At 42.5% G+C, this 23,261-nt stretch overlaps 1 protein-coding gene and 1 long non-coding RNA gene across 4 annotated transcripts in view; both read left to right on the plus strand.

The window, feature by feature from the left end:
• Positions 1–23,261, plus strand: part of nsmce2 (NSE2 (MMS21) homolog, SMC5-SMC6 complex SUMO ligase) — a 127,251-nt gene that overhangs the window by 41,780 nt on the left and 62,210 nt on the right. The gene's annotated exons all lie outside the window — the stretch shown is intronic.
• On the plus strand, positions 11,809–20,527 carry LOC129696702 (uncharacterized). Its single transcript, XR_008723383.1, has 2 exons — positions 11,809–14,059; positions 14,126–20,527. It is a non-coding gene; the product is annotated as an uncharacterized LOC129696702 (long non-coding RNA).

The following is a 23,261-nucleotide window of genomic DNA, read 5'->3' on the forward strand; positions in this document are numbered from 1 at the left end:
TACAAGTCCGTGCCGAACAATTATTTCCCCTTAGTCCCATCTGCCTGCACTCAGACCATAACCCTCCATTCCCTTCTCATCCATATGCCTATCCAATTTATTTTTAAATGATACCAACGAACCTGCCTCCACCACTTCCACTGGAAGCTCATTCCACACCGCTACCACTCTCTGAGTAAAGAAGTTCCCCCTCATGTTACCCTTAAACTTCTATCCCTTAATTCTGAAGTCATGTCCTCTTGTTTGAATCTTCCCTATTCTCAAAGGGAAAAGCTTGTCCACATCAACTCTGTCTATCCCTCTCATCATTTTAAAGACCTCTATCGTCCCCCCTTAACCTTCTGCGCTCCAGAGAATAAAGACCTAACTTATTCAACCTTTCTCTGTAACTTAGTTGTTGAAACCCAGGCAACATTCTAGTAGATCTCCTCTGTACTCTCTCTATTTTGTTGACATCCTGACTATAATTGGGCGACCAAAATTGTACACCATACTCCAGATTTGGTCTCACCAATGCCTTGTGGGACGACAGATGGTGCAATGGGCTAAGTGTTCGGCTGGCGACCAGAAGGTAGCCGGTTCGAATCCCGCTTGGAGTCCATACTGTCGTTGTGTCCTTGGGGCAAGACACTTCACCCACCTTTGCCTGTGTGTAATGTAATGTAATTATGTGAAGCACTTTGGGGTCAATGCAAGTTGACTGAAAATGTGCTATATAAATAAGATTATTATTATATTATTATTGTACAATTTTAACATTACATCCCAGCTTCTATACTCAATGCTCTGATTTATAAAGGCTAGCATACCAAAAGCTTTCTTTACCACCCTATCTATATGAGATTCCACCTTCAAGGAACTGTGCACAGTTATTCCCAGATCCCTCTGTTCAACTGCATTCTTCAATTCCCTACCATTTACCATGTACGTCCTATTTTGATTTGTCCTGCCAAGGTGTAGCACCTGACATTTATCAGCATTAAACTCCATCTGCCATCTTTCAGCCCATTCTTCCAAATGGCCTAAATCACTCTGTAGACTTTGGAAATCCCCTTCATTATCCACAACACTCCCTATCTTGGTATCATCTGCATACTTACTAATCCAATTTACCACCCCTTCATCCAGATCATTGATGTACATGACAAACAACAAAGGACCCAACACAGATCCCTGAGGCACCCCACTAGTCACCTGCCTCCAACCCGACAAACAGCCATCCACCATTACCCTCTGGCTTCTCCCATTCAGCCACTGTTGAATCCAGTTATTTGCTAAAATGCAGTGCACAATGGATCCGATTATTTACTTCCTTTTTTATTACAGACTCGAGGTCCAGATAAAAGACAAGACATTCCATAGAATAAATTGCATACAAAAGCACAATAAACTACATACAAAAGCACAATAAATTACATACAAAAGCACAATACATGGTTTAAGATCAATAATTTTAAAAAAGTAGGAATGTAACAAAATTTTGAGATTTAAAAAATCAAGCCTGTAATTTATCCCATCAGATTTCCATCACAAAGAGATGTCTCGAAATGTCGACCATCCATTTCCCTCCATAGATGCTGCCTGACCCACAGTCCTCCAGCAGCTTTCCTTTTTTTGCTCTAGGTTGCACCACCTGCATCTTTTGTGTCATCTCAACTTTGAAGTAGGTTAACTTTTCATGTGAGTGTAAGTCCTCGTCATCCACCCAGTGTATAACTGCTGACCAAAGATCTGGTATCTTTGCTGCTGACAGGACTATTGCACTCCTCAGGGGTTCCAGTGGGGGGCAGTAAAGTTCAGCAGAATTCCCAGCAGCTAATTAGTACAAAAGCAGCAAACCCATTCATTTGATGGGAATAAATATCTGATTAAGGAGATTGAGTAATAGGTGGTTTAACTTTAATTTGAAGTAATTCAATGTATTTATTTTTTTATGTTGGAGATTTTTTTTTTAATCTCTAAGTTTTGCCCTTTGATAAACCTTGGATCACACCTTTCCTGGTTGTCAAAGTAGTTCACTGTACAGGTAATTTTCTTCAGTCTCTCCGTCCTCCCTCTTTGCATTTGGAAAGGCATTGCACAGAGTCCAACTAAGCAGCTCCCAGCTGGCATACCTTGTGCCTGCGGACTCACTCCTGAGGGGAAAGACAATTGTGTGATTTGTCACTTCATCTGATGGTAAGATTTGTGGAAATCAGTGGAAGTGATAATTGGTGAAACTATTAAATATAATTTGAGTCAGTAAAAACGAGAAAATGGATCAAAAGATATTGTGCTATATAGGAAGCTTATTGCAGTAATAACATTATTGGCTTTCTATTTGGTCAGTGTGTGTTTTATTTTGTTTCATGCCTGTCTGTCTTTTCCTACCTAACATGCCCCAAGTATTAATTCCAACTCACTCTTGATGTAAGGAGATACAAATGTCTAAGTGGGTGTATTGTATCCTTCATCTTTCTATAGGGTATATAGGAGTTAACAGTTTTGTAGTTTGCAACTCAGGATTGGCAGCTAATACAATGCATTCATATTTTTAAGTCAAAATAATTCTAGGTTGTGGAATAGTAATTTATCTGAGCCAAGATTTTTTTTCTAATTTCAGAGTTTTTTGTTCTTGGTATTCTCTCATCTAACTCTCCATAACAATTAAATAAGCTGGCCTTGGGTTCTTTCCAAATGAAAAAGGATCTATGAATCGCATTGTTTTACTTTAATCCTCGCCTTCCAATGGAAAGATCTTATTCCTCAACCTGGCAGCTCCCAGACATTTGTAGTTCAAATCTGAAAAGTAATTCTCACCACTCAAGTCTCTTGTTTTATGCCATTGTCCACACAAAGGGAAGATTCCACAATATTAATATAAACACTATAATGATCAACTTACAAAGAACAATTGAGATTAGATTTGGTTTAGGCTTAGGTTTATTATTGTCTCAAGTACACCAAGGTACAGTGAAAAACCTTGTTTTGCATGCTATCCAAACAGATCAGATGCTTGTATAGAAACATAGAAAATAGAAAATGCAGGAGTAGGCCATTCGGCTCTTCGAGCCTGCACCGTCATTCAATATGATCATGGCTGATCATCCAACTCGGTATCCTGTACCTGCCTTCTTTCCATACCCCCTGATCCCTTTAGCCACAAGGGCCACATCTAACTCCCTCTTAAATATAGCCAATGAACTGGCCTCAACTACATTCTGTGGCAGAGAATTCCAGAGTATGGTTATCATGGCTGCACTGCATTCGCAATAAGGCATAATTCTGCAGCAGGAAGTTTGTTGTACCTTTGTTAATGACCAGTAACCTTTTTAAGGGGGGGGGGGGGGGGGGTGTCATTGTTTGTCTGCCTTTTGGTTCTCTTAGAGGTTCGTGTGTAGTGTGCTGACCTTGCCTCCATTATATAAAATGCACTTGTTTCAGAAACACTGAATATTTAGTTCAGTAAGGTTCCTGAGTTCATTATTTTAGGCTGGCAGCTCTTCAGTGGCTCCTCCTGATATGTTGAATCACTGCATGTGGAACATGAGCTCTGGCAACACTATACTAAGCTTGCATTGCTGACGTTCATTTATTAATTAAAAGTATCTCCTATTCAGGGTGTTGAAATCTATTTGTTATGCATTTTTCTAGTGTTATGCCAACAGTAGTGATCTTGTTGCTGACCTACTGTGTTCTGGGTGACACGGGAAGATGAAATAGTAATGAACTTTAGTTATTAAGAGTCTTTGTGTACCTTGGCAAGTTTGGCATATTTTCAATGATATGTTGGCAATGTGATGGTTTTGAAAGCCATTAACCTTGAGTTGTTCTGGCATCTGTCCACTGCTGAATAAGAATATTGCACTGAGTAAAGCTGGCTTATAGCTGCAGGTGTTTAATGTAAACAGTCTGCTTAAGCTTTAGAATGTGTCATGGAAACCAATATCTTCACAAATTGCCGAATTTACAGTGAGTTGAATATTAACTTGGATCCCTTGGATATTGGCATATAAATGGCAAAAAAAAAGCAGTGTGACTCACTATGAGTCATTTGTTTCAAGTTATTCAGAAGTTGTACGCATTGAATAATTTGGCATGCATTCTGTTTACTGTGCTGTAGATTTTTTTCTAGGAACTTATGACTACATTTAGTTCCATTGAATCCTCCGTTGTAACAAAATTAGGTAAAAGTGACGCTGTGCATTCAGTGTTTGATTGTTGAATCGTATTTAAAACTGACACAGAATGCAGGCAGTACATTGCTTGGTGACAGTTAAAAGTACTTGTGTCTAATAATTCTCATGGAGAGGTTATGTTGGCACATTGATTCAGGGAAAGGGAGAGCAGTCAAAAGGGGGAGTTGGAAGGGACTGGGAGAAAGGGGAGAGGGAGGGAGAAGGTTAGGGAAAGGGTACTGATGAGTGTTAAATGGATGTGAACCAAGGGCATGGGGTATGGGCAAGGATGATGGTGTGATTGATAGAGAGTGTGTGGGAATGCGTGCGACGTACAAAAAAGTCACCTACATGTGTTCAGTCCATGCAGCAGAACACAGTGTCGAGTTATGTTGGACTTCCATGGGCCAGGACTTCAAAACCTTCAGCGGCGATCTAATGTGCGAGTTGAGAAGAGTGTCTTCGACCTTCTCGAGGGCACTCGCCTGGAAAACCTCGTTGGATCGACCGTCGGTGATGAAACCGCGAGCTGGATGGACCGACGGACCCCACACACACACGCACGCACAGGCACACACACAACCCCCCCCCCCCACTCCACTGTACTACGAGTCAAAAACAACCATGCCAACCTATTTTTACTTGCGGAAAATCTTTCAACATGCTGAAAATTTTTCCGCAACCTAGATGAGGACGTCAGTATGCGGGAACTTCTCTCGAGCATGAAGGAGAGTTCCAGGGACCTCATCGGACCTCCTAGGACCATGTGTCGATCATGCTGCGATTTTGAGTCGAGGGCAAACTCGTCTAAACTCGCACATAGGTCGCAGCAGTGGGACAGCCCCTTTCAGCTTTTTTATTGTTAGTACATTTCTATCAGTAACAAAAGTATAGGTCTTTCAAGACTTTTTTGTAAATGACCATCAACTACAGGAAGTAGAAATTATGATTTAGTTGGATATTAAAGGATTAATCAATGTGCAATGGCTGTCATCCTTGAGTGTATGGAATGCCTGGAACTGTAAAATCTGTCATTGTTAAGATTCAGTTAGATTTATTCAGTCATTGAAAATTCCATTTTGGTTTCTTTTTTCCTTCAAAACAAATGTGTGTATTCGCAACAACGGCAGCAGTTTACTTTCTGGTATACTTTTTTAAAAACTTTTTTGACACCTCTTTGCTCTCTCTGATCCTTCACCTCAATCTCCAGTCCCTTTTGCCCTTTTCTCTGTGTTTTAAACCATCTTCTCTATCATTCCCCTCTCTTCTTCTTTCCTATTTTTTCCATCAACTTGCCATGTCTCTTTTTTGCCCTTCTCTTGTCTCTTTTAGAATTTGTTAACCGTCTTATAAATATTTTTGTACTTTCCCCAGTGCTCAAAATGCAGACTTATTATTAATTTATTATCCTGGAATCAAATCACAAAGGAGTCCATACCAACTCTATGTGAGGGCAATCGAGAACATATTACCACCTTGCCCTCTCTTTGTTTCCTGCTTTTTAAAATTCCTGTCTGAACTTTGAAATCAGTCTGGTTCTCACTTGTGCTAACAATCTGGCATCTGTTAAATCTTTTTTTCTTCTCTACCTTCTTTTCTGTCTATTCAGTAACCCATGGAGCTCTGGTTTTAATTCCGTACCCTCCCCCCTTATGAGAATATTTTGAGCCTGCAGCTAAAACATTTCAACCTTGAAGGCCTCCCATTGTTCAAGTACTGTTTTGCCAGCCAAGTTTTAGACTCAAGGTTATACAGCTCAGAAACTGGCCCTTCGGCTCAGCTTGTCCATGTTGCCTACCTGAGCTGATCCCGTAAGCCTACATTTAGCCCATTTTCTCTTAGCCTCTAATTCATGTATTTTTCCAAAAGTGTACTAAATGTTGTAATTGTACCCCTCAACTAGTTCCTCTGACTTCTCTGTGTGAGAAGGTTGCTGCTCTGGTTCCCATTAAATCTATTTTAACTCCCCTACCAATTCCTTTATCAAAATTTCTGCACTGGGCCACCAACATTGCCAAAGTGAGGCCACACACAAAAAGGAGGAAGAGCACCAGTGACTCACTAACTTGGTTGAGTGTTTTGAGGAGGATGTTATATACATGGATTTTAGCCTAGGCACCAATGCTTCTTCACTTTTTCATAAGGCTGTTGTTGTGGTTCACGTAGTAGCTCCTGCCGACAGTACTTTCTGCTGGTCACCTTCACTGACAGGACGCACTCAGTCACTGTGGGGCTCCCTCCCCTCTCACCTGCTGCAGCTTTCATGTCGGTGACTCTGGTGGGTGAAGGAGGAGTAGGTGGCGGTGATGGGTGGGTGGGGGAAAAGGTCTAATGAACATAGCAATTGGAGGAGGAAGAGATGGCGACGGTTGAGCATGGAATGGAAGCTGCAGCAGCAGGTGTAAGGAAAGGGAGCCTCATGGTAATAATAATAATAATAAATTTTATTTATGGACGCCTTTCAAGAGTCTCAAGGACACCTTACAAAAATTTAGCAGGTAGAGGAAAAACATGTAAGGGGAATGAAATAAATATGAGAGACATGACTAGTACACAAAGTAAAGACAGAATACAATTCAAAACACAATATGAGGCAATTAATGCACAGATGAAAAGGGAGGGGGACGTGGGGCTAAGGATAGGCAGAGGTGAAGAGATGGGTCTTGAGGCGGGACTGGAAGATGGTAAGGGACACGGAATTGCGGATCAGTTGGGGGAGGGAGTTCCAGAACCTGGGAGCTGCCCTGGAGAAGACTCTGTCCCCAAAACTGCGGAGGTTGGACGTGGATGGAGAGGAGACGGGCTGATGTGGATCTGAGGGACCGTGAGGGTTGGTAGGGGGAGAGGAGGTCAGTGAGATATGGGGGGGCCAGATGGTGGAGGGCTTTGTAGGTGAGGATCAGGATTTTGTAGGTGATCCGGTGGGAGATGGGAAGCCAGTGACGTTGTTTGAGGACTGGAGTGATGTGATGCCAGGATTTGGTGTGGGTGATGAGTCGGGCGGCTGCGTTCTGGACCAGTTGGAGTCGGTTGATGTAGGTGGAGCTGATGCCAAGGAGAAGTGAGTTGCAATAGTCCAGTCGGGAGGAGATGAAGGCATGGATGAGTCTTTCAGCAGCGGGAGGTGTGAGAGAGGGTCTGAGTTTGGCGATGTTGCGGAGATGAAAGAAGGAGGTTTTAATGACATGGTGGATGTGAGGCTCAAGGGAGAGGGTGGAATCAAAGATCACGCCAAGGATGCGGGCCTGGGGAGATGGGGAGACAGTGGTGCTGTTGATGGTGAGAGTGGGGTTGTGAGATGGTGATCAAATGCCCCCTGTCCGTGGCAGCGGCCTGAAGAAAACACTGTGCCCAGGGACGACACCGTGAGCTGCAACAACAGGCATGTCACCGCACTGTACGGTGGCTGAAGAAGGGATTGCTGGTGCACCTTGTGATTTGAGAGTGGTGTTGGAAACCAAGGCAGTAAGTGGACGGGGAGATGGTGCAAGCTGGGAGTGCATTGGCAGGTACATCCGATACAAGCAAAATCCATTATAAAGGGGTCCTTTAAAACAAGGGTTTACTGTATTTTAAATTATGAGGGGCGTAGACAGTCAGAATCCTTTTCCCGTGCTGGAAATGTTCAAGAAGCCTTAGCTCTAAGGTGAGAAGGGGAATGTTTAATGGAGATGTGCGGGGCAAGTATTTTAACACAGAGGGTGGTGGGGGCCTGAATGGTAATTCCAGGGATAGTGGTAGAGACAGACACAACAGTGGAGTTCAGGAGGCTTCTCGATAAGCACCAAGTTCAGATCGACATCATGTTCAACACAAATTTGTGGCCGAAGGGCCTGTTCCTGTGCTGTACTGTTCTATTTCCTAGCACCACATATTCCACGGGTAGCTTATAGCCCGATGGTATGAACATTCCCTTCTTCAGTTTTAGTTCACACCCATCTTTTGTTTTCTCTACCGTTCTTTCTTGTGTAATTAAGCTGGCTAGTAATATAAAAGAGGATAACAAAAGCTTATTCAGATATAAAAAGAGTAAGAAAGAGGCAAGAGTAGACATTGGACTATGGAAAAATGATGCTGGAGAAGTGATAATAAGGAATAAAGAAATGGCAGAGGAATTGAATCCGTTTTTGCATCAGTCTTTACAGTGGAAGACACCAGCAGCGTGCCGGAAATTCAAGTGAGTCGAGGGCTAATAGTTAGTGACGTTGTGGCGGCTCCTAAGGGTCGTCCCATTATACTGCCGAACCCCTCGGCACAGGAGTGGTGCAGTCCGGAGGCGATCCTTAGTCGGAGGGTATAAAAGGCAGGGTTTGGGTGCCATCTTTTCCTGGTTTCGTCTTCCCCTGAACCGGGAGGAATTAAAGTAAAGTGCTTCTCAAACTTCAGACTACTTGCCTCATTTTGAGACCCACGCACTACAACGTGAGTATTTTCTAAAGAGAAGGTGCTTGGGAATCTGAAAAGTCTTAACTGGATGGACTGCACCCCAGGGTTCTGACAGAGGTGGCTTTAGAGATTGAGGAGGCATTTGTTGTGATCTTTCAAGAATCGCCAGTTAGGAGGGGTTCCAGATGATTGGAATATTGCAAATATTACTCCGTTGTTCAAGAACGGTGCGAGGCAGAAGAGTGAAAACTTTGAGTCCATTACAAAAGACGAGGTTTCTGAGTACTTCGAAGCACATGATAAAATAGGCCGGTAAGCAAGGTTTTGTGAAAGGCAGATCTTGCCTGACGAACCTGTTGGAATTCTTTGAGGAAGCGAATAGCAGGATAGGCAAAGGAGTCAGTGGAGGTGGTTTACCTGGATTTTCAGAAGCCTTGGAGGGGAGGCTCTCACAACGCAAGATTCCACCACTCACACGTTCCCCCAATGCAAGCCGTTCCCCCGACGCAATATTGTACCACTCACGCAAAGCTCACAACTGCTCAAGCGCAGCTCATTTCTCCTCATCCCCCAGCACTCCCTCCTCCTCCTCCTCCTCCTCTTCACCCCCTTTTCAATCCCTAGAGGAAGGGGGGTAGAGAGGGAGGTGGGGGGTAGAGAGGGAGGGAGGTCAGAGGGAAGGAGAGGCGGATGGGCGTAGAGAAGGTAGAGAGGGAGAGAGAGGGGGGTAGAGAGAGGGGGAGGGGGTAGAGAGGGATGGGAGGGGGTAGAGAGAGAGAGGGGAGAGGGGCAGAGAGGGAGAGGGGCAGAGAGAGTGGGAGGGTAGACGGGGTAGAGGGGGACGGAAGGTAGAGAGGGAGGGGGGTGGGAGAGGGGGAAGGATGGTAGAGAGGGAGGGGGTAGAGGGAGCACATAGGGAGGGGGTAGAGAGGGGGAGGAAGGGTAAGTAGGGAAGGTGGGAGTGAGGGGCATCTCCCTCCTCCACCCCCCATCTCCCTCTACCACCCCACTCCCCACCCCATCTCCCTCCTCCTCATCCCCTCGCTCCCATTCCCTGCCCTAGGCCCCACCCAGGTCGTAGAGCAGAGCCAGGGCCTGGAACTCCACCTGGTTCTCGTACTCGGCCCGGCCCTGGCTGTAGACCCCAGCCGCCAGCTCGGCCACTGCCTCGGCTCCAGTGGGCTCGTCCCTGACCCCGGACCCAGGCTCGTCCTTGGTTCCAGCGGCGGCTTCTTTCACGGCCCCATCCCAAGCCCCGGGCTCGGCCCTCACGCCAGTTTCAGCAACTCCTTCCCCGTCGGGCGCCCGCAGCTGCAGCCACGTGAGTGCACTGGAGTGGCCCTCCCTCCCAGAGTGTCCCGTCCTGACTTGCAAGTTGATTGTAATGTCACTCGGTTTTTTTTCGTTTTTTTCCAGTTTTCTGGCTCACACACACCCCCACACAGCCACAAACAAGACAAAGAGTGACGGCATCATATTCAGCATGGATATTATGGGCCAAAGGGTTTTTTCCAGTGCTGTACTGTTCCATGTTCTAAAGAGACATAGTTGGTAACTAAATACTGCAGGTTCCGTTATTATTGAATGTAGTTTACTTATTTACTATATGGACGAGGCACATTATTGAACAGAAGAAATTAAGTTTGTATTTCCAAAGATTATATAAAATGACTGACCCTAAGGCGCTTTTTAAACCTCCATATGTTTTGATTGATCTTCAGGAACAACTCTGGCGGCTTGTCTTATGCGTGTTATTACAATCCCAGGCCTGCAATCTCAGTCACCATGAAGGATAAAGGGCCTGTCCCACTTGGTGATTTTTTTCGGCAACTGCCGGCATCATTGACTGAGGTATCAGGTCACCGAAAAATTAGCGGTGTGATGTGTGACGCGGCGATGGCGACGTATGACGCGTGGTGTTTTTTTTAATGTCGCAACATTTTTTTTGTCCGCCGCTGGATTTTGAAACCTGGTTTCAAGCCGCCTTGTTTACCATATAGTAAACAATCTCCTTTTTTATTGTCTCCCTAGTGCACAATGTTGCACTCAATTTCCTTCCTCCATAAGTACCTTCACATCATGAATCGCAGAGGTTTCATCTTTAAAGCCTATAATTTAAAAAAATATATTATGCAATGCTATATTTGGAGAATTAAGACATGTGCCTCATTTATGTGCCATCATGCTTTGCTGATTCCGAGACATGCACAATCAATCACGTGTGGTATTATTCTTGCTTCTAGCATTTTTATTACTTTTTTATAACTTTTTTATTACATTCTGTTCCCCCCATTTAAGATATCATTTTATTTAAGTCATTAACCACACTATTTGAGTTGCATTCTGTGATAAAGTATTAAATTGCTGTATATTAGCAGCATTTGAGGATCATATATTTAGTTTCCAACGTGACCCCACCACTCGCCACATCTTCCCATCTCCCCCCCTGTCTGCTTTCCGCAAAGACCGCTCCCTCCATAACTCCCTGGTCAATTCTTCCCTTCCCTCCCGTACTACCCCCTCCCCGGGCACTTTCCCTTGCGGTCGTTCCAGGTGGGACAGAGGTTCACCTGCACCTCCTCCAACCTCATCTATTGCATCGGCTGCTCTAGATGTCAGCTGATCTACGTCGGTGAGACCAAGCGTAGGCTTGGCGATCGTTTCGCCGAACACCTCCGCTCGGTCCGCATTAACCAACCTGATCTCCCTGTGGCTCAGCACTTCAACTCCCCGTCCCATTCCGAATCCGACCTTTCTGTCCTGGGCCTCCTCCATGGCCAGAGTGAGCACCACCGGAAATTGGAGGAGCAGCACCTCATATTCTACTTGGGCAGTCTGCACCCCAGCAGCTTGAACGTTGACTTCTCCATTTTCCGGTAGCCCTTGCTGTCTCCTCCCCCTCCCCCTTCTCAGCTCTCCCTCAGCCCTCTGGCTCCTCCTCTTCCTTTCTTCTTCCTGCCCCCACCCTACATAAGCCTGAAGAAGGGTTTCGGCCCGAAACGTTGCCTATTTCCTTTGCTCCACAGATGCTGCCGCACCCGCTGAGTTTCTCCAGCACTTTTGTCTCCCTCCCATATATTTAGTTTAGTTTATTGTCACGTATACCGAGCTACAGTGAAATGCTTTTGTTGCGTGCTAACCTGTCAGCGGAAAGACAATACATGATTACAATCGAGCCATCCACAGTGTACAGATACAAGATAAAGGGCATAATATTTAGTTCAAGACAAAGCCAGTAACGTCCAATCAAAGATAGTCAAGTTCTTAAGGATCTTGTGTTAAGTTGCAAGAGAAGGGTTTGGAGTTGGGGCTTTCAGAAATACATGCCTCCACAAAGAAATAAAGAACAAAGAACACACACAGGAGAACAGATGGCTTATCATAACATGGAAAGGGTGATCTGGATAGGCATATCTTTCTTTATTGCTTTGGAGCAATAATCATGCTGTGAGAAGGTGTAGTTGGTTTAGGTTGGTGTTTATAATAGAGATTGTTAATGGGATCTTTCTCCATGACATGGGCACCATCCTTCTTCCTTTGTGACACATCTCAGAGTTTGGCTGTGTCATCTAAGGCGATTTATGATTGTCTATGTTGGATTGTAGGCACCAAGGGTAGATACTAGTCTGTGAGATGGTTTGTGCTGTTTAGCTGTGTTTATGTTGGGATAAAAGATCAGGCATAGATGATGGTTGTGTGACCTTTGTATAAGGATAATTTCTTATGTGTATAAAAAAACTGAGAAAGTAACTCTGTTTTAATCTAAGCCAAACGATTGGGGTCTGCATATAGTAATCTTCTATTTGCTGTGTGGAATGCTATTCGTGGGGGGTCGTAAAGAGACCTTACATTCCTTTCCTCCACTGATAGTAGGAGGTTGTAATTCAGAATGAAACTAGACCCGAGCTTGGAAGGAGGAATTATAATTTATCAAGTGTGACAAGTATATGGCCTTTGTGAGCTTGGAGGTGGGAATTGTGTGATTAGAACTTTGTCTTTACCACTTTGTAAGAATGGGGTAAAACTCATCTTTAATCTTTGTAATTCATAAGTAACTGTATTTTAACTAAGTGGTTGTAAGGAAATTAATTGTGAAGTGTATTGTGTTTAATTACGATTGTGAGTATTAGACTTTGTTTAAATCGGAAGTTTTAGAAATAACTTTCTTGTCCAAAAGTGAAAATATGTTTTGTATGTATGTGTTGTGTGATTGCTATATTATGTGTATATTCTGAGAAGTATTCTGTGAGAATTAGTTTTATATCTGTGGTTTTACTTTAATGAAATAAAGTGATTTTGAGCAAAGAGGTTGAAGAAACCACAGAGGGGATGAAGGTTGTAAAGGGGCTGGAAAAGGGAAAATCATGTGACTATACGTGTTGTCAATCAATGGAAAGGATTTAGTTGATTGGTTAATGCAAATAAGTTAAATGTATGGTACACCATAATGATTGGTTAATAGTTTGCCACTCCTTTTGTACTATCCTTATCTTTTACCTATATAATGTGTTACATTTATGCCAAAGTTGTAGTTCTTTCAACCTGCCCCAGAGTTTCTAACTCTGTGTTGGAAGGTTTAAAGAATTATCCAGCGCTGTCAGAATAAAGAATCGATTCCAGCAACAAGGGTTTGAATCAAGTTTTCTTGAATTAGACTGGCAAAAAGAACTCATTTTAACATTTGGTGTCAGAAGTGGGATTCAGACGGTTCACCGACAACACGAGGAACGAAAATAAGCGTTAAACTGCGCACTGATTGGACCAGAGGAATTGGCCAAGCAGAAGTGAGTAGTTAAACACCACTCTGTTTTCCTCTTCTCCGTATATTGCTGCGTAGTCGACCCTTCGTTCTTGTGTTGAACGGGATCCAGACAGAATCAGGTCAGTCTAACAAACCTTGTTGATTGGTAAGATTGGTCATTAGGAATGATCAAAGGTGAACAGACTCGTCCATTAGGAATGGGGAGTCTTAGTCATTGGGAATGCTCCATTAGGAATGGAGAAACTTGGTCATTAGGAATGATCAAAGGTGATGGGAATGCTCCATTAGGAATGGAGAAACTTGGTCATTAGGAATGATCAAAGGTAAATGCCGGCTGAACTGGATAAATTTATCCTGACCATTTGGAATGGCAGGAGATAGTGATTTGGAAACAGGGTCAGCTAAACACTGACAGTGCTAAATTTATCCTGACCATTTGGAATGGCAGGAGATAGTTAGAAAGATTTGGAAACAGGGTCGGCTAATCACTGACAGTGCTAAATTAATCTCGACCATTTGGAATGGTGCGAAGTAATTAAAAACAATTGAATTCGGATCCAGTGAAAATAAGAAATAGTAAAACGTTAACGTAATTATTATATTGTTATAAGAATATTAATACTGTGTATAGATTAAATTGGTTGTGAATATAGTACTGATCAGTGTGATAAATATATTAATTGTGATAAGTGAATTAAGATGGGTAATCACTTAGATAACACCAAGAGTTCTAGCAGCCCATTGCAGATTTTATGTGACAAATATCCTGAAAGTTCTCAGCAATTCCGAGAATTATCAGGGGCATTAAATCAGAAATTAGGTAACAAACAATGGCCTCTGGGGGGGTCCTAGAAATCCAGATCTGGTAAAAACAAGCCCAAGAATTAATATGGAAAAGAAATGCAAATTGATTGAATTATGGCGAAATTGGCGTGAGGAGGAATTAGATATAAATTTAATGTTGAGGTAATGAGACGAGAGTGTGCACACGAAAGGACTAGAGGACAGGAGAGAGAAGGAAAAAGGTTTTTTTTTTAAAAAGGGACTGCGCAGTTTAAATGGTTGGCCTTCAATTAGCAGAGGGAGACGAAAGGGAGGTATGGGAAAATCAGAAAAGTCTGAGCCCCAGTCAGTGGCGACAGGAATTTAACCAAATTTACCTAGGACAGGATCAGAAATCGATAGTGCACCAAGCCCAGGCACCAAAAAAAAAAAAATGGAGAAGCCCCAGTTTAGACTCTGTAGCATGGCATACATGGTCACAGTCTAGAGACCAGGAGCAAGAAGGACGAGAGGAAAGGAGGTCACACAGTTGGGACTATAAAAGGGAGCACTTGGCTGAGAAAACCACACCCCAGAAGCAACAAGGGAAGGTGCTGAAATAGACGGAATAAGAAAGCATCTTCCAGGCGCCAATATTCTGTCAGAACGGTCCCTAACCCCAGAGCCCTTATACCTCCTCCACCCAACCAACAAGATTATGGCGAAACAGGCATGAATAATGTATGGCTGCCGTGGAAGCCAAATGAGATGATGACAATTTTGTTGGGAGTGCCTAAGAAACGGAATCCACAAGCTTTCATTGAATTTTTAAGAACAACGATATCTGTATATCACGCTGATTCCCGAGAATTATGGGTACTAGTTCAGCAAGTTTTAACAGCGATTGAGTATACCAGATTCTTGGTTCATTTAACCTAGAACAACCATGCAGACCTAGCGGTGGCGCACCCAGGGGCAGGTAACAATGAGCATCGATTACAGCTTATGCTGGCAGCCGTGGGCCTCACTCTCCAGCAGCCAATCGATATATCAAAGGTTTTGGATAATAAAACCAGGGGAAGGAGAAGCTGCAGAAGATTTTCTGGAAAGGTTTAAAACCCATCTACGGCAACCAGTCAGGTGACACTCAGTATCAGCAAGGAAATGACTGGCCACGGTTTAGTGCTATGGTTATGAACTGTTTGCCTTCCAGCGTTGCAATGGCTATTTAAACCAATAATATGGACTGGTCAGAGTCTTCATCGGCCCACATGTCAAGAGCTGTGAAAGCCTTTTGGAAAAACTGTCCTATTGGAGACAGTGAAGCCCAGGTAAAGGTAAAAACGAAAATATGTGATGAGAGAAACGAGAGAATTTCCACCAGTGGCTGTCCCTGACTGAATGGGCTAACATATCTGGATGTTACCCTGTTTACGGATGGCAGCTCATTCATTGTTGAAAAGGGAGAATGGTTGTCAGGCTATGTGATTGTTAATCAGGAGGGAACGACCATTGAAGCAGCATCTTTTGAGGCTCCCTTCTAAGCCCAGCTAGCCGAACTATTTGCGTTGACTAGAGCCTGCACCCTGGCCGAAGAACTATCTGCAAATATTTACACGGACTGCCAATATGCTTTTGGAGTGGTTCCTGATATGGACAATTATGGAAGAATCGGGGGTGCTCTAACCTCTTCAGGGACAGTGATATCTCACAAAAATGGATTTCTAATTTGCTACAGGCCATTCAGTTACCCGGTCAGCATGCTGGTGCCAACGTTAGAGTCCATACTATAGGTTAAAACCCCAGAGACATAGGAAATCGCCTTGCCGACGATGCGGCTAAGAAAGCTTTTAGGAGTCACCAGATTGTTGGGCCCCACATGATGAGGCAGACTAAAAATTATACTAGGAATAAGTCTCCCTCGGAAAAAGGAATGCCAACCATCCAAGAAGTACTTTAAATACAGGAGGACGCTCCTGCAAAGGTAAAATAGCTGTGGCAGGACCAGGGTTGTCTGTACGATCCTGTCACTAGCTTATGGGTTACGCCTGCCAGACAGACTTGCAGGTCTGACGAGCTTGCGTTGTGGGTTATTGAATTTGTACACTTTGCAACTCATTGTGGGACCAAGGCTGTAAGTGATATGCTTTTAGAGACCTGGTGGCATCTGAAACTTCTGACTTGTCCCGGCGTATCAGCCAGCGATGTCTGATTTGCTAGCAGCATAATCCAGGTAAAGGCTTGCCCTGTGAACCAGATTCCTTTACCAGCAGGTCCCTTTGAGACCTTTCAAATGGACTACATTGAGTTGGAAAGATGTCAGTGTTATAAGTATGTTTTTGTAATTATTTGTGTTCTTAGTAAATGAATAATTAGTGTAAACGCCTCTCATGTGTGTGGTAGCATTATGTTTTTGAATTAATGCTGAAGTTAAGTCTTTTATTTGTTGTAAATCACATGTTATAAGTGTAGGTGTGTGTCGCTTTAAAAAAACTGTAAGCAGGAGGGTGAAGTTTTTTTACAGCTACCCTTGGCTGTGAGTTTAACCTCTCAATTTAAAAGGGGAAATAAGTTGATTGCTGAAACACAACCAGCTTTAATGGTTTGTTTAGATAACCATTCTGGTTGGAGAAGGGTAATAAATCAATGGAGCCAGGGAAGAAGGCAACTGACTGATAATGGGTTAATCATGAGTTAAATTGATATTTTGCTAAATCACTGGAATATAACATATTTGATCACTCCTCTTTGACAGAAAAATTGAAAGTTTGTTGGGTTTATTTAATCCGTTGTATTTTACCTGTTTTTAAGATGCAAACAGTATTATGTGACAATCCAGCTGAGATTTCAAAGTGGATTGATTGGATTGTTTGCTGAAATTTTCAGAAACAGACAGTGTATTGGATAGTATGGAGAACTATAGAAGATGGGCATAATAAGAATACAGACCACTCCATCTGGTACAGCAAGAATAACGCCTGTGGAAATCCTATGTATTAACTTTAACCTGTGCTTTGCGAACTACTTATTTACAGGTCAGGGTTGCATATGGTGTGGCGCCAGCACTCAAAGTTCCATCTAATACTGAGCCAGGTTGCTATGTGCTGATCAGGAACTGGATGCGTAAGCACTTGGACCCACGTTGGGATGGTCCCTTCCAGGTCATTCTCACCACTCCGACCGCTGCCAAGGTCGAGGGTCGTGCTGCATGGGTTCACCTGCACCACTGCAAATTGATTGGGGAGCCCAATCAAAAGGGGGGGAGAAGAGTAATTTTATTTTCAACTCAAGAGTTTTTAGTTTTTACATTTCTGCTTTGTTTGGGAGTTGTATCATTATAAGTTTAGTTGTATTATTATAAGTTTAGTTGTATTATTATAAGTTTAATTTTGAAACCTTATTTTGCCATATGGTTAAGAATATGCGACTGATTACTGGACTGACTGACTGAAGGACGTTTAAATTGAGTAAATAGTTGTTTAAGCTAATTAAGTAAGAAATGAGTTTTTGTGAGCCTTTGCTTATTCCAGATAGATTAAAATGAGGCGATTCATCCTGCTCTGCATCCTGATGCTACAACAGATGGAGGGAAATTAAGGAAAAATTTGACGATATGTCCTGGGACAATTAAGCAGAATCTTTCACCTCTGCAAAGGAGATGTGGTACAGTGCAATGGCCCGGATGCCTTTGGAATCTGAAATGTCACCAAGATTGACTATTGCAATGGGATACTGCGTCAGCCTGATCGACAGGTAGACTTAGATAACCGACACCCTGTGGGAATTACCCTATTAGTTTCGAGGGTGCAAGTTTGACTTTTTCTGCAGACGGAATCCCTTGGAAGAAAACTCGGCAAAGGGACATTTGTATGATGGACTATGCTATCGAGAAGCATTAGAGGTATACCTTTGGTTACAGAAGAAAGGACATGAGCAAAAGAGACAGTAAAAACGGGCATTGGAAGAAAGAGACTCTATCATGTTTGGACGAGCCCATAATGAATTATTTGGTGAAGGGCAAGTTGTGTGTTACCCCGCTATGACATCTGTTGTTAACCTATTTACAGTATCTCCCGAGTGGGGAAGGATTGAACGATTAGTAAAATGTCAAGATGAGAAGCCAGTTCCGGTCAAAGCTGTCACAATCTATTATGACGAGTCCTTAGCCCCACCAGCTAACTGTTTGCCACTACCTCGTGACAATGAGCATTCTTACCAGGGTTGTGAGGATACACAATGTACAATTTTGGTCGCCTAACTATAGGAAGGATGTCAACAAAATAGAGAGAGTACAGAGAAGTTTAGGGGTAACATGCGAGGAAACTTCTTTACTCAGAGAGTGGTAGCTGTGTGGAATGAGCTTCCAGTGGAAGTGGTGGAGGCAGGTTCGATTTTATCATTTAAAAATAAATTGTATAGCTATATGGACGGGAAAAGAATGGAGGGTTATGGTCTGAGTACAGGTAGATGGGACTAGGGGAGAATAAGTGTTCGGCACGGACTAGAAGGGACGAGATGGCCTGTTTCTGTGCTGTAATTGTTATATGGTTATAGAATTAGATCATTGGTATGGCCATATGAGCAGCAATAGTGGTTTTATGTTTGTTCATGGGAATTGCTATTGTTAGATGTATTAGTGCTAGACTAATGACAGCCTTGGGTAATGTGGAAACTGGTGAGAAGATATTATTGCAACATCTAGAAGAAGAAGAAATTCCAATGTTGAAGGATGAGGATGTTGAAAGGATGGTAAATGCGCAGGTTGAAAAAGAATTGTTAGAAGATAAATGTATTAGAATGAATAAATTGGAGATGGACTAGTGGTATGAAGCCTAGAATAGTTGAGAACCCTAAGGGCTAGGGTTTGAAGCATAGCAGAGAAGTAGGGAACAGCATTGGTGTCAACAAGCCAACCTGCCGACCTACGTGGTCCGGGTTTTGGGGGCTATAAAGCATCTGAGGTTAGGTATAAACTTGGATGACTAATAAGCCAATGCTGATGAATTTCTGTTGTGTTATTATCCTATTAGTGGTCATAATATGACCAGAAGAGGGAATGAGGAAATATATTTTAAAATTGTTCAAATGATAAGTTCTTAAGGATCTTGTGTTAAGTTGCAAGAGAAGGGTTTGGAGTTGGGGCTTTCAGAAATACATGCCTCCACAAAGAAATAAAGAACAAAGAACACACACAGGAGAACAGATGGCTTATCATAAACATGGAAAGGGTGATCTGGATAGGCATATCTATTCTTTATTGCTTTGGAGCAATAATCATGCTGTGAGAAGGTGTAGTTGGTTTAGGTTGGTGTTTATAATAGAGATTGTTAATGGGATCTTTCTCCTTGACATGGGCACCATCCTTCTTCCTTTGTGACACATCTCAGAGTTTGGCTGTGTCATCTAAGGCGATTTATGATTGTCTATGTTGGATTGTAGGCACCAAGGGTAGATACTAGTCTGTGAGATGGTTTGTGCTGTTTAGATGTGTTTATGTTGGGATAAGAGATCAGGCATAGGTAATGGTTATGTGACCTTTGTATAAGGATAATTTCTTATGTGTATAAAAAACTGAGAAAGTAACTCTGTTTTAATCTAAGCCAAACGATTGGGGTCTGCATATAGTAATCTTCCATTTGCTGTGTGGAATGCTATTCGTGGGGGGGTCGTAAAGAGACCTTACATTCCTTTCCTCCACTGATAGTAGGAGGTTGTAATTCAGAATGAAACTAGACCCGAGCTTGGAAGGAGGAATTATAATTTATCAAGTGTGACAAGTATATGGCCTTTGTGAGCTTGGAGGTGGGAATTGTGTGATTAGAACTTTGTCTTTACCACTTTGTAAGAATGGGGTAAAACTCATCTTTAATCTTTGTAATTCATAAGTAACTGTATTTTAACTAAGTGGTTGTAAGGAAATTAATTGTGAAGTGTATTGTGTTTAATTACGATTGTGAGTATTAGACTTTGTTTAAATCGGAAGTTTTAGAAATAACTTTCTTGTCCAAAAGTGAAAATATGTTTTGTATGTATGTGTTGTGTGATTGCTATATTATGTGTATATTCTGAGAAGTATTCTGTGAGAATTAGTTTTATATCTGTGGTTTTACTTTAATGAAATAAAGTGATTTTGAGCAAAGAGGTTGAAGAAACCACAGAGGGGATGAAGGTTGTAAAGGGGCTGGAAAAGGGAAAATCATGTGACTATACGTGTTGTCAATCAATGGAAAGGATTTAGTTGATTGGTTAATGCAAATAAGTTAAATGTATGGTAAACCATAATGATTGGTTAATAGTTTGCCACTCCTTTTGTACTATCCTTGTCTTTTACCTATATAATGTGTTACATTTATGCCAAAGTTGTAGTTCTTTCAACCTGCCCCAGAGTTTCTAACTCTGTGTTGGAAGGTTTAAAGAATTATCCAGCGCTGTCAGAATAAAGAATCGATTCCAGCAACAAGGGTTTGAATCAAGTTTTCTTGAATTAGACTAGAAATATAATCACTCTGAATATTTTAAAAAACATGACATTTTCCTCAGAGCAAGAACTCATTAATTGGCACTGAAATAATCAGATTTTCCGTTTCAGCGACATTGGTTAAGGAAAAGATACTGATTATGGCACACTAGAAACAGCAGATACTGGAAGCTTGGCCAAAACACAAAGTGCTGGATAAATTTGGCCGGTCAGACAGCTTCTGGGAAGAAATAGACAAGGTTCGGGTTGTGACCTTCTTCAGATTGTTCATATTAGTTAGAAAGTTGTGAGGAAGGCCCCTGCTTCTGTTTAGATCATGCCGCAGGATTTTTTATCGACACGAGAGAACAGACTGGATTAATAACCATCCAGCAGTGTGAAACTTTCTTGGTGTTAGTCAACCTTTTGTGCTTAACTCTCTCAAGTAGAACTCCAAGGCATTACTCTCTAGTTCCGACACGAGTGCAGTCACAAGGCAAAAACGTAATTGGGCCTTGCTGGTACAGGATCAATGCCCTGGAACTGGTTTCTGCTGTCTCCCCATAGCCATTCTTACATGGTCTGATTTTTGAGGGCCAATACATCAATCCAGACTCTTATGCCAGGACTGGACAACAATTGGATTCCAGCTGAGCAGTGAGAAAAAACACAATTTAATGAAACACCTGTATTCTACCTACATTTTAAAATTAAAGCGGCAATTAGATTCATTATCTTTTGAAGGACAGTAGTTGAGAAACTTCTTGGATTAATTCACACAGATTAAATATTTTGCCATTTTCACCTAAATTGTCATTTTACATAATGCTTTGCATCAATGTTTTAGTTAAATGCAACAGTTTGCATGGATTTATTAAGTGATATTCTCAAAGAGTTGGTGTTTTTAAATCGTCTCGTGTCCTCTAGATGTCCCAAAGCACTTTACAATTAATAATTTACATCAAAATTCAACTTTGTTAGTCTGTAGTTAAGCATGAGTCATTATGCACACAGCAAGGTTCTGTTGCTTCTCTCACCAAGTGTAATATATTCACATAATTCTGCTACACGCAGAAAAGCAATATTGTTCTGAGTTAGAAAACAAACTGTTGTTGGAACTTCATCTGCCATCTGAGATTGTTGAAAGTTCTTGACAGTACCAATGAACGCTATGGGGGTTCTGCAATCACACTTAAATAGAAGATTAGAAATACTCAGCAGGTCAACCTGTAGTAAGAGAAATCAAGAATCAACGTCTGAGAGAAACAATTCGCACTTAAATCTGCCACTGAAATATACATTAGTTACATATTTGTTTGATACGGGGATGAACTTGCAGCAGGTTGTATCGCTAGTATGGAAGGCAAATGCAATCTAATGCCCCTGTCCCACTTAGGAAACCTGAACGGAAACCTCTGGAGGCTTTGCGCCCCACCCAAGGTTTCCGTGCGGTTCCCGGAGGTTGCAGGTGGTTGCCGGAGGTTGCAGGTAGTGGAAGCAGGTAGGGAGACTGACAAAAACCTCCGGGAACCGCACGGAAACCTTGGGTGGGGCGCAAAGACTCCAGAGGTTTCCGTTCAGGTTTCCTAAGTGGGACAGGGGCATTAGCATTCATTTCGAGAGGACTAGAATATAAAAAAAGGGATGTAATGCTGAGGCTTCATAAGGAGTTTGTCAGACCACATTTGAAGTATTGTGAGCAGTTTGGGGCCCCATATCTGAGGAGGGGTGTGCTGCAATCATCCTAGGGTGTACAAAGAAATGCTGATCTTCCGAGAATGTCTTAGTTTTATTTTTGCTTGGGAAAGCTAATACTGTCACTAACTTAATAGAAAGATTAAGGGCAGCACAGTGGTGCAGTGGTAGAGTTGCTGCCTTACAGCACCAGAGACCTGTGTTCAATCCTGACTATGGGTGCTGTCTGTATGGAATACGTTTGTTCTCCCTGTGACCGCGTGGGTTTTCTCCGGGTGCTGCAGTTTTCTCAAAGGCGTACTGGTATGTAGATCAATTGCTTTCTGTAAATTGTTCCTAGTGTGTAGGATAATGCTAATGTACAGAGTGATTGATAGTCGGCGTGGACTCTGTGAGCCAAAGGGCCTGTTTCCATGCTATATCGCTGAAGTCTAAAGTGCATTATGTTGCCGGAAATCACAGGTGAGTTCATTGTTCAACGAATGTTAAATGTTCTTGTGAGCTCCTGATCAGGTGGTGGCATATTTGCTTCTGTTTCAGGCTTATATGAGCTCAAATTCAGAGATTGACACCACTGCAAAATTAAGATGCTAGTGAAGTGTTGGCGGTCCCATTAAATCGAGAACCCTTCTCTTTTTCACGATGGATGTAAAACCCATGTAATTGTTTCAAAAATAAATCGGGAGATTATCTATGCTGCCCTGGTCAATGTTTATCCCACAATTATTGTGACAAAAACAGACCTGCTTATTGCAAATTTCTGTTTGTGTGGGGTTGATGTATGCCGATAACATACAGCATACCTAGTGAAAGCAGCAGTAACTTATTTTTTCAAAAAGATTTCATGAGGAGAAAATATGAAAGGCATGTGTATATCCAAAAGATCATAAACTTACTAGCTTAAGCAAACCATGCATTGGTTACCTGCCTGGTGCATGTATGCATTGCTACCCAAGTCTTTCCAGGTGCGGCAGAGGTTCACCTGCACCTCCTCCAACCTCATCTATTGCATCCGCTGCTCTAGATATCAGCTGCTCTACAT

This window comes from Leucoraja erinacea, chromosome 4 (genome assembly GCF_028641065.1).
Source record: "Leucoraja erinacea ecotype New England chromosome 4, Leri_hhj_1, whole genome shotgun sequence".
Lineage (NCBI taxonomy): Eukaryota > Metazoa > Chordata > Chondrichthyes > Rajiformes > Rajidae > Leucoraja > Leucoraja erinaceus.